This window comes from Canis lupus, chromosome 15, assembly GCF_003254725.2.
Source record: "Canis lupus dingo isolate Sandy chromosome 15, ASM325472v2, whole genome shotgun sequence".
Taxonomy (NCBI): Eukaryota; Metazoa; Chordata; class Mammalia; order Carnivora; family Canidae; genus Canis; species Canis lupus.
Genome location: NC_064257.1, coordinates 4,391,788 through 4,409,232, shown reverse-complemented (window position 1 = coordinate 4,409,232; position 17,445 = coordinate 4,391,788). Strand labels below are relative to the sequence as shown.

At 51.2% G+C, this 17,445-nt stretch overlaps 1 long non-coding RNA gene across 2 annotated transcripts; it reads left to right on the top strand.

The window, feature by feature from the left end:
• Nucleotides 1–209: 209 nt before the first annotated feature.
• Nucleotides 210–15,814, top strand: LOC112642228 (uncharacterized). 2 transcript variants are annotated; one of them, XR_004805201.2, is made up of 3 exons: nucleotides 210–448; nucleotides 14,769–14,991; nucleotides 15,226–15,814. It is a non-coding gene; the product is annotated as an uncharacterized LOC112642228 (long non-coding RNA). The 2 variants fall into 2 exon arrangements; XR_003125099.3 differs by lacking the exon at nucleotides 210–448 and adding an exon at nucleotides 4,021–4,109.
• The last annotated feature ends 1,631 nt before the right edge of the window (nucleotides 15,815–17,445 follow it).

Sequence of the window (17,445 nt, the reverse complement as noted above, 5' to 3'; positions counted from 1 at the left end):
GCTGAGAAACAACTGCCAGTGTAGACGGTGTGCAGGGCAGGACAGAGAGCCGTGGGGAGAGGAAGCCGTCAGCGCTGCACCTGCGGCCGCCCCACCTGAGCTCCGCAGGTAAGCAGACCAGGCTGGAACCAGGAGCCAGGCCCGCAGCCGAGCCCCCGCCCGGCCCCTCCCGGCAGCAGCAAGCTTCTTCTTCAAGTCAAATGTTGCCTGGAAGTCATTGCTTCAGCAATTACCTCTGAAACCCATTGTTTCCTCAGCCCCATTAACATGTCAGATCCTGGCAGCCGCTGTCGGGGCAAACACCCCTCCGAGGGCTGCAATTCAATTTAAGATCGCCTCCCCTGCACAGCCAGCCTCGGAGCCGGCCCATCTCCAGATTTCACCAAATCGAGGAGAGGGTCTCAGGGCGCAGTTTGATCATGCTGCTTCCTAAATTAAAAACAAAATTGTAAGTGTTAAACATCTTTAACAAGTCATTAAGCCCCAGCCATAATCCAGAAAAAGTCCCTTAATGAGTAATGACATATGTTGTGAGCGCAGTTATCTCCTAATGCCGGGAGCCGAGATGGCGTGATGAAATGGCAGGGCGCTCAGAAGGGATGGATCACCACTAATGGCAGGGTAATTCCAGGCTGTTGGGCGGAGGGCCCTGGAGGGCCCAGGAGGCAGCCCGAGCCGGGAGGCCGGGCACTGTCCCCGGACGGGGCGGTCCTCACGAGGGGCTGCCCTGGCCCCGCTCACAGGCAGTCTGGCTCTGGGTTCGGCCCCGGCAGGGGGCCTGTGGGGACCCAGAGGTCGGGCTCTAGCCCTCGTGCTCTGTCCCCTGGTTCTCCCGAGCAACCCTCGTGTCCCAGCCCGAGTCCCCTGGCTCTTGGACAAGCCATGTACTTTCTCCCAGTCCTACTAATGTGAACCCCTACTGTGTTGGGGTTTAGAGCAAAGAAAGAATTCTTGAGGCGTTCTTCGGTGCCAGAAAAGGGAGATTTTATTAAAGCCCCGGGACGGACCCGTGATTGTGAGGCGTGACTGGTTATGTCCTTTGAAGCTGGGAGGGGGTTGGGGACAGCATTCGTCCCTAAGGAATTTGGAAGCAAGGTTTCCAGGACCTTGAGGGGCTGGTTGCTGTTAGGAAAAGGTCATTTACTCCCATCTAGTAAAACCTGAGTCATGAGACCCTTCAGATGTATATCGGGGGGCCGTGTGCTTGAGCGGGATTGCTAACATATATCTTGCCGGGCAGAGATAAAGGAAGTTTCCAAAGGAATTTTTATATGTTAGAGGAGGCTTACAGGCTCCTGGAGGTCAGGGTAGTGTTAAGCCAAGATTGCCTTTTGCCCTTAGCAAAGTCTCGACGTCGGGGCAGCTGAGCTCCTAGAGGAAGGTCACCCCGCCTGTCTGTCCGAGGACTTGTCAATGAGCTACATGCTGCAAGGAAATTTAATTTTTTCCTTTTGCTTTTGTTCTCCTCAGCGTCTTTACAGACACTTGGCCCCGTCCCTGTGTCCCTGCCGGCCTCTTTCTCTGCTGCTCTTCCCTCCCTCCTGGGCTCGGGGTCCTGCCCTGGGTCCACTCTCCGTGGGTTGAGGCTGTGTGACTTGTTGCCTGGGCCTCCGCTTACTCCGTGCCCCGGCCCTGGCCGCTCACCCCTCTGGGCCCCTGTCTGATGTCTCTTTTCTCCTGATACAGTTCCAGACACGTGAAGAAACGAACTGGCTGGCCCCCACCCCCAGGTCCCAATTCTCAAAGGAGTGACCGTGTTTGCCCAGCCTGGGTCAGGTGGCCGCCCCCGGGGGTCATGTAATGTGGCCCACCCACGGGGTGATAAACAGCCCTCAGAGAGAAGGGCTTCCTTTTTTCTCCTTGGACTTCTGTGCCTTTGGCCCCACACAGTCCACCCACCCACCTCCTCCCTGCTGGGCCCTGCTTCTGGGACGCTCCCTGCATGCGCTGCCCTGGATCCGCACCCAGAGGGTGCCCCTCGAGCCCCTGAGTCCTGGGAAGGAAAATCCAAACCAGGCCCGAGCATTGGGTAAGGGACAGGGGAAGCAGGGCGAGGAAAGGGAGGAGGCCGGCTGAGGGGCTGGGGGTTGTGACTGCAGGCAAAACCCGCAGAGGGTAGCTTCAGTCCAGGGATCTCTGGAAGGGGAGTTAGACCCCCAGCGCTCCCCTCCAAGCCGCCTCCCCGAGCTGCAGGTGCAGGTGCTGGGGGTTAGAAGCCAAGCAACCACCCCACCCCGCTCCCTCCCTCCCTAATTATTCAACATGTTGTGAGTGTTTGCTACCCGCCAAACATTGTGCTAAGGACTTTATATACCGAATTGAAAACACGATCGCCCCGTGACATAGGTGCTATTATCAGCTGCGTTCTAGGAGACAAGGAAACTGAGGCCCAGAGAGGTTCAGAAAGTGATCCACCCACGCTCAGGCGCTCCAGAAATCTTGGAATCGGGGTATGAACTCAGACTTCATAGCCAGTGCACCGGTGTCTCCTACAGAAGAGCCCTGGAGAATATATATAGTGGAATATATATACATATATATATATATATATATATATATATATATATATATATATATGTATTTTTCTCTTCTGTCCTAAATCTCAGGCCTCTAACAGTTATTCGAGACGGCCCAGCTAAATGTCACCACACTGGTCCCCAAACAAACTCAAATCATTTAAATTTTAACGGCCAATAAAATAGAATTTCAGAGTCGGGAAGTAGTTAAGGGGTCTCCTGGCTTCACCCTCGCATTGAACAGATGAGTCAAGTGAGGCTGGGAGAGGAATTGTCTTGTCCAGAGTCACTAAGCGAGCGTGCGACGGCTGCCGGGACCCCGGCCTGCATAAGATGCGACGGGAACCAGGCTCCCCTGTTTCGCAGCGGTCGGCAGCTTTCACGAGAGTGCGGGAGAGCTCCTCACTGTGCAGTTTACTTAGAAACAACAGAGCAACATCACAGAAGAGGATCAATTCCTGGCCATGCATTCGAGATTCGACTCTTACAGGGGTTCCCTGCAGAGCGCTTTTGACTGGTGCCAAAGGGAAGGCGAGCTGCTCATTGGGGGGCCTGGGGTGGGGGTGGAGTGGGGTGCAGCCAGGTAAGGACCGAAGCAGGGGCAGGAGCCAGCCTCAGACCCGGGAGGCTCTCAGCTCAGGCTGGCTGACTCCTGCCAGGCCTGTGGACCTTCCACCCTCACTTCTGGATCTTACACTAAGCTTGACTCACGTCTTTGATCCCTTTGATCCCTTTGGTTCTTTTGTACCTAAGAACTTCTTGGCTATCCTGTCCTCGGGAGTCGCTGCTTTCTAGCTTCGATGACCTTCCAAAGCTGGGCCTTTGCTTGATGCTCAGAGATCATCGCTTGGCTACAAATCTAGCAGCGTCAGCCTCTCGGGGACCTTTGGTGTCAGAACAGTGCCTAGGGACCAGCTGGTTGCTCTGGCACTTGAAGGGAGGACACTGAGGCTGAGTCACAGGCGTCGGTGCCCGGCAGGAGATGGTGGTGGTGCTTGATTTGGGGAGGCGGGGGGAACTGGACTGAATCCGAAATAATTGCCACTTCCAGGCTGATAAAAGTCGACTGTGTGACCTTGGGCGAGTCCCTGCCCCTCTGAATGTTGAGTGTGGAAAGGGCCAGGTTCAAGCACACACATGTCCGGTCCCCTGGAGTGGAGGAAGAGGCTGCACATTCTACAACCTCTGCATGCTCTTTCACATATCGACCTCAGGGGACCTCCCCAGGCTCCAGATGGAAAATGCTACTTGGAGGTCCGCCGCCGGAGAAAGCTGCTGACCAGAGACTTCTCTTTCCCAGCCTCTGAGCCTCCAAAGTGGCTGGGAGGGAGCGGGCTCTTCTCAGCCATCCCATGCTCGCAGTGTGCTGGGCCAGGTGCTAGTGGGACACCACGGAGCCTTCCCCCAGCGTCTGCCCCATAGCAGTCACTCTCCCATCCTGGGACCCCAGGAGGGACAAGAAAACCCTCTTTGTTCTGGCCAGACAGTACAGAGCCCCGTTGCCATGGCAGCAACAGCCATTTCCTCCAGCTCTGAGTCGGGGCAGCAACTCAGCTGGGCCCGGGCTCAGGCCTCGAGAAGCCGGGAGCAGAGGTCAGCCTTGCATGTGGGGGGTCTGAGTCCCTGAGACCCCAGCTGAGCACTGGCCGAGGAACAAGAACTTGGCAGGCACCAACCAAGGCTGCCTTCCTGTCATCCAAAGCTGGGCTGGGGAGCGGCCAGGGGCAGGGGCAGGGGCCAGAACTGTAGGAACGGGGTTGCCTGGGTGCCTAAACCCAGCACAGCCGGGAGGCCATGGGGGGCTGCCCTCACGGGGGCTACAGACTGGAGGAAGCCGTAGAGACAACCCGGAAGGTGGTGTGGGGAGTGGAAGGACGGAGACAACAGTCCTGGCCCTCTTGGACCCTGAACCAGAGTCAGGGACAAATCAGGGACAAAGAATTCAGAAATGAATGAATGCTCACTCGTCTCTCTTCTTTATCTGTCCAGGCCTGTGGGGTTTGGTCCTGGGCAGGAAGGTTGGAAGGACTAAGGGGAGATCCTAGGGCTGCCAGCGGGTGCAATGGGCTGAATGGGAAGCGAGCACCTGGCTCAGCATCTGGCTCTTCCTCAGCAGGGAACAGACGTGCTCTGTGCTCTGAAATCACAGAGGGAATTCAGCTCAGTTCTGCCGGTTACTGGTGGACCGTGTACGGGAGGCTCGTCTCTCAAGGCCTCAGTCTCCTCACCTGCAAGTCAGGAGTCCATATACTCAGAGCATTCCTTGAGAACATTAAGTAAGATAATACAGGCAAAGTGCTAGGGGTACTGTTCGCTCACAGGACGTACTCACGAAGTAGGGGTAACTAATAGCACTATTGTTAGGTTGAAGCCGGATCCAAATGCCCCTTTCGTAAGTCAGAAGAGGCTAAATACCAGCAGTTTCATCTGATTCAACCCAGAATCAGTGAGTGCAGTGACCCCCGTGTCTGGGTGAGGCTGGGGGAGAGAGTCGAGAGCCCTGCCGCTTGCTCCCTGGGTAACCTTGGCAAGCCACCTCTGTCCCTCCCTGGGAAACGGGGATGTGAAAGTGTCGCGTGCGTTACATGGATGGATCTGGGGAAAGCACTTAGCAGGGCGCCTGGCCCAGAGCTGGGGCTGAACGAATGCTTGTCAAGTGAACAAGAGTGGTCAGATGGGAGAGCATGGTGGTTCTTCCCATTTGCACGCGAGTGAGAGAGGGATTGGTGCAGGTTGCATGCCTGGGCTGGAACCCAAATGGTAGGACTCTGGGTCCAGGAGGGTGCTCTTGCCATTGCACCCACTGCTTGTCCTCTGTAGCCTCCTGTCCTCTACACTCCGGGGATGGTCCATCTGTCTGTCCAACTGCTCAGTGCCAGCTGCCACTCATCCATGGATCCTTCCATGTGTTTATCCAGCCCCTCCCTCCTTCCCTCCCTCCCTTCCTTCCTTCCTTCCTTCCTTCCTTGAATTTGATTGAGATGATCTAGAAACCTAGACATCAAACCTAGACAAGTTAGGCCTATCGAGGTATAATTTCAATGCAGGAAAGTTCACTCTTCCAAGGGTACAACTTGATGAGTTGTGGCAATCCCGTATAATCACGTGGCTATCACCACAACCAAGATCCAGAACATTTCCATCATCTTGCCTCCCATTCCCCGCCACCAAGTTTCTGAAGCTCCTTTATCAAGCACTTCCCTTATCCTCAGCTCCTGGGATGTTACTGATATGTTTTCTTTCCTTACAGCTTTGTCTTTTCTAGAAAGTAGTATAAATGGATTCAAACATTATGCAGCCTTTTGCGTCTGGCTTCCTTACCTTGATGCATGTGAGATTTATCCTTGTGGGTATATGCATCAGTAAGATGTTTGTTTTTATTGCAGAGTAGTATTCCTTTGTGTGGATATACCATAGTTTGTTTATCCATTCACCTCATTGGAGGACGTCTGGGTGGTTTCCATTTTTTTGGACAATTATAAATAAAGCTGCTGCGAACATTCGCCAATAGGTTTTGGTGTGAACCTGACTTTTCATTGTTCCTGGGGGAAATGCCTGGGAGTGAGAGGACTGGTGCATCAGACATGCTATGTTTAACTTGATGAGAAAGTGCCAAACTGTTTTCCAAAGTCACTATATCATTTTGCATTCCCATCAGCAATCTTTGAGAGTTGCAGTTGCTCTGCAAACTTCTTAGCCAGAGGTATTGCCTTTTAAAAATAGTTTTTAGCCATTCCAATAGGTTCGTGATGCTATCTTGTAGTTTTAATTTACATTTCCCTGATGACTAATAATAATATCCGACACCTTTCAGTGTTGTGCATGTGTGTGTGTGTGTGTGTGTGTGTGCACGCTTCCATCCACGGATCGTCTTTGATGGAGTGAACGTTTAAAATGTCTATCTGTTTTAAAATTGGGTCATTTGTTTTCTAATTTCTGAGTTTTGAGAGTCCTCTAGTTTTTTTATATGTTCTTTAGCAGATTTGTGCTTTATGAATATTGTTCTCCCAACCTGCGGCTGGCCCTTTCATTTCTTAACAGTGTCTTTCAAAGAGCAGAAGGTTTTAATCTTGTGGAAGTACAATTTATCAATTTTTTCTTTTATGGATGATGCTTTTGGTGTCACATCTGTGAGGTCTTTTCCTAACCTAAGATTCGCCCTTTGTTTTTTCTAGCCATCTTAGGAGATCATGATCTATTTTGTGTTCATTTTTATATTTATGGCACAAGGTATGGATCAATTTTCTTTTTTTCTTGGCTTATGGGTGTACAATTGGTCCAGCACTATTTATCAAGTTATCCTTTCTTCATTGGATTGCCTTTGCACTCTTGTCAAAAATCAATTGACCATGTATGTAGGAGTCTATTGCTGGACACAATTCTGTTCTGTTGATCTCTGTGTTTATCCTTTTGCCAATAACAAATGTCTTGATTACTCTAGCTTTATAGAAAGTCCTAACATGAGATACTGTGATTTATCCAACTCTACCTTTTTTCAAAATTGTTTTGGCTTTTTTCTTTTCTTCATTTTTCCATATAAAGTTTAGAACCAGCTTGGTAGTTTCTATAAAATTTTGCTAGGATTTTGATAGGGATTTTGCTGAATCTATAGATCAGTTTGGGGAAAATTTATATCTTAATATTCTTCCAATATATGAACACCGCACATCTCTCCATTGACTTAGGTTATATTTGATTTTTCCTTCAGTTTTTATAGTTTTTAGCATACAGATTTTGCAATGCTTTGCTAGATTTATGACACGTTGGTGCTATTATAAATGGCTTCTTTAACATTTTACTTTAAAAAATATATTTTATTTATTTATTCATGACAGACCCAGAGAGAGAGGCAGAGACACAGGCAGAGAGAGAAGCAGGCTCCATGCAGGGCGCCCGATGTGGGACTCGATCTCGAGAATCTAGGATCACTCCCTGGACTGAAGGGAGGCACTCAGCTGCTGAACCAACATTGTGATGGTCTCCCAACATTTTAATTTTCAATTGTTCATTTCTGGTATATAGACCAACAATTGATTCTTGGGTATTGATTTTGTATACTTTGACCCTTTAAGTAACTTTTGTGTAGATTCTTGGAATTTTCTATATAGATGATTGTGTCCCAGCACACAGAGACAGGTTTATTTCTTCCTTTCTATCTGCATGCTTTTATTTTCTTTTTCTTGCCTTATTGCCCTGGCTGTGATCTCCAGTACTGTGTTGAAGTACTGGATCTACTATTAGAAATCATTTTTGATTCCTCTTTTTTTCTTTTGCTCCCAACTCCATCCAATCTGTCTTTGTGATTAAGCTTCCAAAGTATATCCAGAATCTGAACAATTCTCACCATCTCTTCTGCTACAGGCTCTTTTGCCTAAATACAGTCACCATCTCCTCACTGCTGTCCCTGTCTCCCTCTTGTCCCCTTTTGTCCCTTCTCCACAGAGCAACTGATGTTATATTTCTGTTCCAATTAGAGCAAAATTCAAACATCTAACCACAGCCTGTAGGGTCCTATAGGATTTGGTTCCTGCTCTCCTCCTTGACTTCATTCCCCTTACTTTCTGCATCTCAACCGTAGGAACCTTCTTGCTGTTCCTCAAACATGCTGAACATATTCTCACCTTGGGGCCTTTCTACTTGCTGACTGTTCCTTTTCCTGTCAGTGGTGGACTGTTGTTTCCTTTTCCTTCTCCTTAAATATTAATGCTCCCTAGGGTTATGGTGTGGACCCAGTACCTGTTTAACTAACGTTTTGATTTTAACTGCCTTTTTACAAACCATGTGGTTCAATGACTCTTTAGGGAGCTCCCAGTAGGTATCAGGTACTGGGAAGACATAAGTGAGAAAGCCAAGCATGGTCCTTGCCCTCTTGGAGCTCATAGATCAGAATGTAAGCCTCATGGTCATTGTTGCCTCTCCAGCATCCTATCTAATGCCAGACTCTCAGCACATATTCAGTGAATGAATGCATGCATGGGGCAAAGAGACAATCAGTGGGAACTACACAATATTTATATAATCATAGTGATTATAAGTGCTATAATGGGGAAATACAGGGTGCTACAAATATGTAAATCCAGGAAATCTGATCTGGTTGGAATTATGAGTCCTGGAAAATCCTCAGTAAGAGGACACATAAGGCTTAGCCATGAGGGATGAACAGGTGTTGGTGAGTCAAGTGCAGATACTGGCAGATTAGAAGATTTGATCTGGTAGTGGGAAGCTGAGGAAACGCCCAATCTGATGGTTTCTGTGTTTCTATAACTGTAAGAGAAGTTTATCTACTGAGAATGGATGATGGGTAGAGAGAAAGACTGGAGGTTTGCAGAGAGACATGAAGGTGTGAAAAGAGTACGGATGAGCATAAATGTAGTAAGATTTCCAGGCATTGCCCTCTGAAGTAAGGGATCATTGATCTATGGTGATTTCTTTGATGCCCAGTGGTGTGATTTCTTTGATGCATTCAACCTCTTGGGTCAAGTCGTGAAGAAGGGACAGTTGGGCTCATTCAAGGTTGGGCTCTTATCATGTGAGTGCAATGGCCAGAAGGACAGGAAGGGGAAGTCAAGGACATTTGACAAGAAGGACTACCATGACAAATTATGTAATTTAAGCTAGATGAACGGAAAGTAAAGTCAGGTACCCAAAGAATCTTGATTTAGCTTGGGACAGCAGTGTGCTGAGTTTAAAACACTCGCTTCCTACACACCCTTTCATCTAGACTGGCATGTGAAAGAGTTCTGGCCAATGACATATATGGAGAAGCTGGGTGTGGCTTCTCTATGAGTTTCTTCAAGAGGAAAAACTCACGTAGGATGTGCCTTTTGCTCTTTGTCCTTCTTCGTTCCTAGAATGAGATGGAGAGACTGGAGGTGAAGCTACTACCCAGGAGATCATGAGTGTATCTGGTAGCCATTGCCACACTAATGTTGCAAAAAACCCACCCCCAAACTTAATGTGCCATAAAATTACTGGTTGTCTGCAATTCCACTGATCCAGGCAGGGCAGGGTGGCCAGTTCTGCTTCAGACTGTGGCAGCTGGAGTGGCGCTGTTCCAAGTGTCTCTTATCCTCCCTCTTTGGGCACATTCTTCTCATGGGCAATGGAAGAAGACCAAGAGGACAAGTGAAAATGCATAATGTCTCTTTTAAGGCCTAGGCTTAGAGCTGGCACATAGCCACTTTCCTCCTCATCCTATTGGCCAAAGTAGGGCTAAACCCAAAGCCAAAGGGTGGGGACATATTTCTCTCCTGTAGTAGGAAGACCTGCTAAGTTACATGATGCAAAGGAGGAGCAAAGCATTGGGGTCAATAATGTAATTTACTACAGAGGATGTTAAAAGCTACCCTTCAAGTACGGCAGATCAGGAATCCGATGATGTCTTCAAGCCAGCCTCCATATTCTTAGGGAAGAACAAATCAATTCCCACTTGATTAAGTCACCATCATTGGGTTTCCATTATGTGAATACAATTTCTGAGTTACATAGGGGGCTTAAGGATGGGAAGAAAGTGGGGGACCACTGGTTTGGAGCCTTGGTGAGATCAAAGAAGGGTACTCATGGAAAGAAATTCAAAAGGTAATATGTTTTGATTGGAGAGTGGGTACTTCTAGTTGGTGATTTCAGAAGTGGTACAGTTCCTGGTAGTGGCAAGTCCTGAAGTGTGACAGGTATGGAAGAGCGGACACCGGAGGTCAGGAGGTCAAGAATTGACAAGCAGGCATCCCATCTGGATACTCAAGGCATCGCACATGTGTTGGGTAGGAAAAGCCTGGGATCCAGGGTGTGAAGCCTTCCCTGTATGAGGAGGAATGGTCAGTAGAGACCTGGAACAAGAGAGGGTGGGATAGCCAGACAGGGAGGGTCTCAAAGGAGCGGGGGGGTTTATCAGAAGATGGGCGAGAAGTGAAGATGCCCAATTTCACATTTGCAGCGCAGGCTGCCCCTCTAGATCTTTGCCTTTCATGATACTCAGGTGTTTCCAGCTCAACATATCTGAGGCCAGGCTCACCATATTTCTCTGCAAATCCACCCTCTTCCTGATGTGCCCCCCTTCAGTGAATGACCTCCCATGCACTCGCTCAAACCAGAAACCTGGAGATCCTTCCAGGGTCTCCCTCTCCCTTATCCTACCACTTCATCCTACTAATTTTAAATCACAAATATGCTCCAATCCGTCCCCTCTACTTTGTACCCTATTGCAGACCTCCATCATCTCCTACCAGCTCCTCTGCTTCATTCCCCTAACCATGCTCCCCGCCTCCAGTGTCTCCCCATGAAATCCATTATCTGACACCTCAGGGAACCACTCCAATGTTGGCTGAATCTGAAATCACACTCAGCACAAGAGACGATCATGAAATACCTGCTTTGTCTCTCAGACTCATGAATATGAAAATGGATTCCTGAAGCTAGCAGGATGGGGGAGTAGGTATAGGGCATAAAGGTGGGTTGCCCTGAGAGGCCGGGGCTCACCCAGGGAAGCCGGGGCTTATCCAGTCCTGGGGCAAGAGGAGAGGTGAGTCCTCTCTGTACACCAACTGGATGGCCGCGGTTGTTGTGATGACCGGAATAGCCTGGCATTGCTAGCTGCCCTGGAGGTCCCACAGATGTCTGAGTGTGGGACAGGGAGCGGATGTCTAGCAGAGAGGCCTGGGGGAGGGGAGGCCAGATGGCAAGATGTGAGGGGTGAGGATGGCGGGGAGGGGCCGGCGGCAGCTGGGAAGGATCAATGGCTTTTCCCTTTCTGTGTTTGCCTGTGTTGCTATCCCTGCTCAGATGAAAGAAATTCAAATAGTTATTGATTCGCACTGAGGGGAGAGCGTGGGGATGTGGTCTGGCTTCCTTACAGCTGCACCCAGCCCCAGCGTCCTCCCCTGGGCCCTGCTCCGGCTCCTGCCTCCAGCCTATTCCCAGCCCCTGTCCCCGCACCTACCCTGATCTTTGGCTTGGGGAGGCCAGGTGCTCAGCTAAAAATCCTTCCCTACATGCTTGTTCATTCAGAGCAGCCATGTGAAGCAGTTCTGGCCAAGGAGATGCCAGCAGAAGTTTCTGGGTCGTAAGACCAGGCTCCTCTCCACTCCCTCCCACCCCTGCCGCCATGCCTCCCACCCCTTAGCCCGAGGTGATGGCCTCAGATTGGACCAGGGGTCACAAACTGTGGGCACTGAGGGCCAATGCCAGCCTCCCTGCTCCTGGAGCTCAGAATGGCTTTTACTCTCTTGAAGGGTGGTAAAGGAAAGCAAAGAGGAGCATGCGGCCTGTGGGCCGTTGCAAGGCCTGGAGCATTTGCTATCCAGCAAAAGCTTTACTTTACAGCAAATTTGTGCTGAGCCCTGGTTGACACAAAGCTCGTGGCTTTGCAGGCGAATTTCCCCCAAGTCTAAGCATTAGGAGCAGAGAGCCTTGGGCTGCCTCCCCAGGGACCTCAGCCCTCTGCAATGCCCCCTCACGCCCCCACCCCCGCCCCAGGGACAGGGAAGGGGTCAGCCTCCTCAGGGAGGGCCTACAGCTGCTTTGCAAGGGCTGTTGTGGCTCTACTTGCACCCCACCTCCTCATCCTCTGGGCAGACACACAGGGATGCCTTGACCTGCTGAGGCCAGTCAAGGAGCAGTGGCCGCAGGGCAGATGGGGTCCAGATGTTGCATGTCCCTGACACACAGCTCCTGGCCCAGGGCTTGTCCTGACTTCTCAGCAGCCTTCAGCTCTGTGGGTGGGACCGCAGAACTCCGTGGGGGGGAGGGGGGGGCTGGCGGTGAGGGACAACTCAAGGCCTTTAGTCCCCATGTCCCATGGTGTCGTCATCCTTGCTGGGTGACCAAGGGCAAGCCAGCATGCTCCTCTGAGTCTCAACGTCCTCAGCTTTATAATGGGAACAACCATAATTACCTGCAAGGGCCGTTTTAAATAGTTAGGATAAAAGATTCTGGTTCTATATCAGTCTTTAGGAGAGAGACGACCAGGAAAACTGCATGATAGGGATGCTTCTGGCCTGCTCTCTGCTGGCCCAAGGGCTCACGCGCCAGTGTAGAGGGGGAGCCCTGGTCTGGGAAGAGGACCTTGTCACGCCGGCTCCTGGGGCTGGGCAGGGCTCGGCTGAAGTTCCCCGAGTGGGCTTGAGGCCGAGGGGCGGTGGGGGGGGGTTCCGAATCCCAGGAAGGGTTTGGGGGCCTGGCTGCACCTGATGGCCTGAATGGCCCCTCCTTGGGCGGGTGCTGGGAGGGGAAAGGCCACGGCTCGTGGGAGGTGCTGAGCTCCCAGCTGACCCCACCCAGTGGGCTGCGCAGAAATCAGCAGGACTGGCATCGATTGCCATCGGCAGCTGGGCCACGTGGGCCGCCTATCGATTGCAGGCCTGTCTCCACCCCCCCCCCCCCCCCCCCCGCCCTTCCCAGTGGCGGCGGTGGCAGCGAGGGTCCCTCCTCAGCCGCTTCTGACAGCACCTGGGAGGGGCGGGGTGGGGAGAGCAGGGCAGGGAGAGACCTCGAAATCCCCCCTGATCCCCCCGGACAAAGAGATCGCGCAGCTGCACGTAATTCGGGACTCCGATAATCCTTAATCCAGCCCCATTTGCACATAAATGCAGCGCCTGGCTTCTGACCCCGGGGGTCCTGGGAGCTCTTTGGGGGGTTTGCTCCCCTTTATTTACTCTGTGAGTTTTCATTGGCAGAAAGCCCCTCTGGCCTCCTTGGCACTGAAAGGAAGAGGATTTCCCAAAGAAGTCCCTTTCTTGGGACGGGGAGAGAATCCCTGCAAACAGAGCTCCGCAGCATCCAGGGCTCCACGTGGCCCCCAGAGGGGCTGGGAGGGGGTGCCCATGGGGCTGGCACGACAGGCTGCGCGTGGGGGGAGCCTCCAGGCTGGTGTGGGGCGGTGCTGAGATGGGCTGAGCAGGGCAGGAGGACAGGCATCTCAGCATTTGGAGCTGGAGCATTTGCAGCTGCGGGAAGCAGCCCCTTGGTGGTCTTCCTTGGGCGGGACACAGATAGAGACGTGGAGAGCTCTCCCTCCCTCTCTCTCTCTCTCTCTCTGACATTTACTGAGAATTTACTATGTGCCCGGTACTGTCCTCAGTGTTTTACAAACATGATGTCATGTCATCTTATGCCCTAACAACGCTTAGCCAAGATGATCCCCGTTTTCCAAGTCGGGACCCTGAAGTTCGGATAGGATAGTCGAAGCGAGTTACTACGCATCTTCCTGGTTGTAAGGCTTAGCTGTCCGTGTCGGACTCGGACTCTGAGCGCTCTGGGGCTGCAGGCTGTGTCCCTGGAGGACGCCTGGTACAGGCCGGGCCGTCTTCCAGGGTCTTCCAGGCACTGGCCAAGTGCTGGGGCTCTGAAGTCAGATCGTCTGGGTTCAGATTCCTGCTCTGCTGAACTCTTTCTCTTGCTTTCAATGGGGCCCTGCTCTGGCCCTCCTGTGGCCACTCCTCTCCTCCAGGGTGACGAATCCAAGGCCAAGTGCCCCTCCCTGGAGCCCTACTCCCCCTCTAGATGAAGATCATGTTCCAAGTACCTGGGACACCAGGGCTCCCCACCCCAAATGGCCCCATGCCCACCCCCAGGGCCTGTGTGAGCCTCTTCCTTGGGTCTGTCCTCCTGGGGCCAGGCCACGTCGGGGTATTATGTGTGGACAAAGGAGGACGCCAGGCTGTGGCGCGTGTGAGACTCTGCTGAGTCCAAGAATCTAAATGCAAATCTGCCTTTCTAGGTCCTTGTGGATGTTTGTGCGTGAAGGTATTTCATTAGAGATATTTATAAGCTTTAAAAATTCAAGCTTATGGTACGTGGGCCTCCCTTCGCGCTCTCTGGATGCTGGAGGGGGCCTTGGCTCAGAGTCTAGAGCCACACGGAACCAGCCTGGGTTCAAATTCTGGGTTCCGTCTGTACCAGCCATGTGGCCTTGGGGAAGTTACTAAGTCCCTTTGTGCCTCCCGTTTTTTTCATCTGGAAACCACCAGCACCTGCCCAGAAGGTTATTGCAAGAATTAAGAAAGATTCTACATATGAAGTACTTAGAAACACTGCCTGGAACATAGTTAACGCTGACTTGGGTTTTGCTTTTTTTTTTTTTTTCCATTTCAGAATGGCTGTTTTTTAGAAGGATCTGATATCACTTTGTGTGGCCCCGGTTCGAGGCAAGGATGCGGGGTGGGGAGGAGTCGAGAGGGACGCACAGCACTGCAGTCGAGCTCCAGTACTCTGCTGTGTAACCTTTTGCAAATTCATGTCTCTTTCTGCATCTTTCAGATGGGGACGATTTAACCCACATCAAGAGGGAGAGCAGATCGGGCTTGAATGAGAAAATATCTGGCGGTGCCTGACGCAGTACCCAGCACACGGTAGACAGTTGGCAGGTCCCCAGTTTTTCTCGTACAACACCCCTGTCTCATCCTTTGGTCCTCCCTTCCTTCTCCATTCCTCGCTCAGGTTCACAGGCACCTGCCTCAGTTCATCTGTGCGACCAGGTGAGGTAGGTGTTCCAGACGGGCGTGTCGATGCTCAGGGAGGGAAGTGACTTTCCCAAGGTCACACAGTGATCAGTGGAAGAGCCAGGGCTTGGGACACCGGCGGTGGAGCTAAGGACAGAGGGACGCTGCCCCTCCCTGCACACTCACTCTGTGCTGGGTGCTCAGGTACCAGCATGCAGTGCTCATGGGCACCCCGAGAGGTGAGGAGGCTTACAGACCATCCCCCCCTTTTACAGTTGACAAGATGGAGCCTCAAGGATGTGAAGAGACCTTTCTATGGTAGACTTCTCCGCGCCACCAGTTTTCTGTTTTGGCAAGTGTGATAAGTAAGCATTCCTAAAACCGGCTCCAGCTTCCAGCAGGTTCATCTCCACAATCTGATTTCTCACTGTCTCCCAAAGGATGGGCGTAACGACTGCGTGATGATTGGTACCTTCCCTCCCCGGGTTGGACACCAGTTTCAAGAATTCCCTGAGGGGCTAACCTCTAATTTCAATATGTTAATGTGTGGAATCTAATGGCGTATTTATTGCTTATGTAGATGCTAGTTATTTACATGGGAAACTGATTTATCTATTAGATAATTAGTAAACTTCAATAATTGCAAAAACCTTTTAGCAATCAGTTGACATTTAATTAACATACAATAACTGTCTTATTAAATCTACATTAAATGCCTATTGGAGTTAATTAAAACTCATACCTATGACTGCACATTCTTTGGGAATCCTCATTAAAGCCCACCAGTAAGAATGCAGAGGGGAAAAATCCCAGGAAAGCCGTTTGTAATGGAGTTCATGGCCTCATGAATTGGACTCAAGCATTTATTTAGCGCCTATTGTGTACCTAAAACAAAGGCAAGCAAGATAGAAATGGTACTTGCCTTCAAGGAGCATACAGTCTCGTGGGGGATATGGAGATTATTCAAATGGTCGCCCTGACAAACGTTACTTTGGAACTCTGACAGGTACAGGGAAGGGCAGGGGGGCAACAGGATGACCCAGAGTAGGAGGATTTGACCTGGTCTTGGGGAGCAAGGTGGCTGCTTGAGCTCTCCAGGGAAGGAGGGAGAAGCATCTGCCAAGGCTCTGGGGAGGGAGGGAGCATTGCCAGTAGGAGGGACAAAAGCCAGTGTTGTACATCAAGGAATGAAGAGGAATGTGGAGACAAGGAGTCTGGTCCTTCTCCTACAGGTAACGGGAAGTGTGAGTTAGTGTGTGGGCGTGGGCGTGCACCCGCATGTGAACAGCACGATTGGATTTGTGTCTAGAGAAGGCATTCTGGATGCACCTAGGAAATTGGGTCGGAGAGGGTATGTGCAAACCAGTCAGGAGGCTGTGGCAGTCTCTCTCTCTCCAGGCGAGAGACTCCGGGGGATGGATGACAGAAAGTGGTGAGGGGGCTGGGAGGATGTTGAAACGTTTGACCCTCAACAGGACCTGGATTGCAAGGGAGGGCTTCAGGAGGACCTCTACGTGTCCGGCTTTTGCAACTGGCTGGCTGGTGCCATTCACTGGAGGCAAGAGCACTGGAAGGAGTTCAGATCTGCGGTGAAGACCAGGATAGTCTTGGATATGTTGAGGATGAGAAGACCAAGAAAAGATGTGAGATAGGCCTTGAACTCAGAAGAAAGTTAGGGCTGAAGATTTAAAAGATCCTCATGCTCGGGTTCACTCCAGAGATCCTGACTTAATTGGTCTGAGCCGCAGGTGGTTCTAGCACGCAGCCCAGTTTGAGAACGGCCGGTCTAAGTGATTATCGACTGCCTTGATGTGAGCATCTCTGGTTCGATTCACCTCCACCAGAGCCCAATCTCAGCTGCCCATATCTATGGGCTCATATTATTGTTGATGCTAGAAATAATAATCATGTCACCCTTGGTACAGGGGGCTGCTTCCTGTGCTCTAAGGCCACGGCGAATGCGCCTCCTCTTTCATTTGATCTTCACAACAAAATCATGAGCTAGATATTATCTCTATTTTACAGACAAGGAAATAGAAGCTCTGAGAGGTGCAGGGCCTTGCCCCCTGTCACGCAGGTGGTGCTACGTGGATTTGAACCCGAAGGCGTTAGACTCCAAAGTCTCCATGCTCCATCACTATGATCTACTGCCAGGCTCAGAGTGCAACCGGGGGAGAGGTTCTTCAATGTGCCTGTCTCACAGGAGTAAGTCTGACGAGCAGGATGGAAGGATCCATGATTGTCATATATTTCTAAGGCAAGACCCTCATCCTCAGCAAGAAGCTCTTGTTTTTTGCTGGAAAAAGAAAAGAGGCAAGTTTGCCAGCGGCCTTCCCCCTTCCCTAGGAGAGGCCCTGGTTTGGAAGCATAAAAAGCTAGCAGAGTAGCACCTGGGGGGCTCACATGGTTAGGCGTCTGCCTTTGGCTCAGGTTAGGATCTCTGGGTCCTGGGATTGAGCCCCACGGCGGCGGGCTCCCGGCTCAGCGGGGAGCCT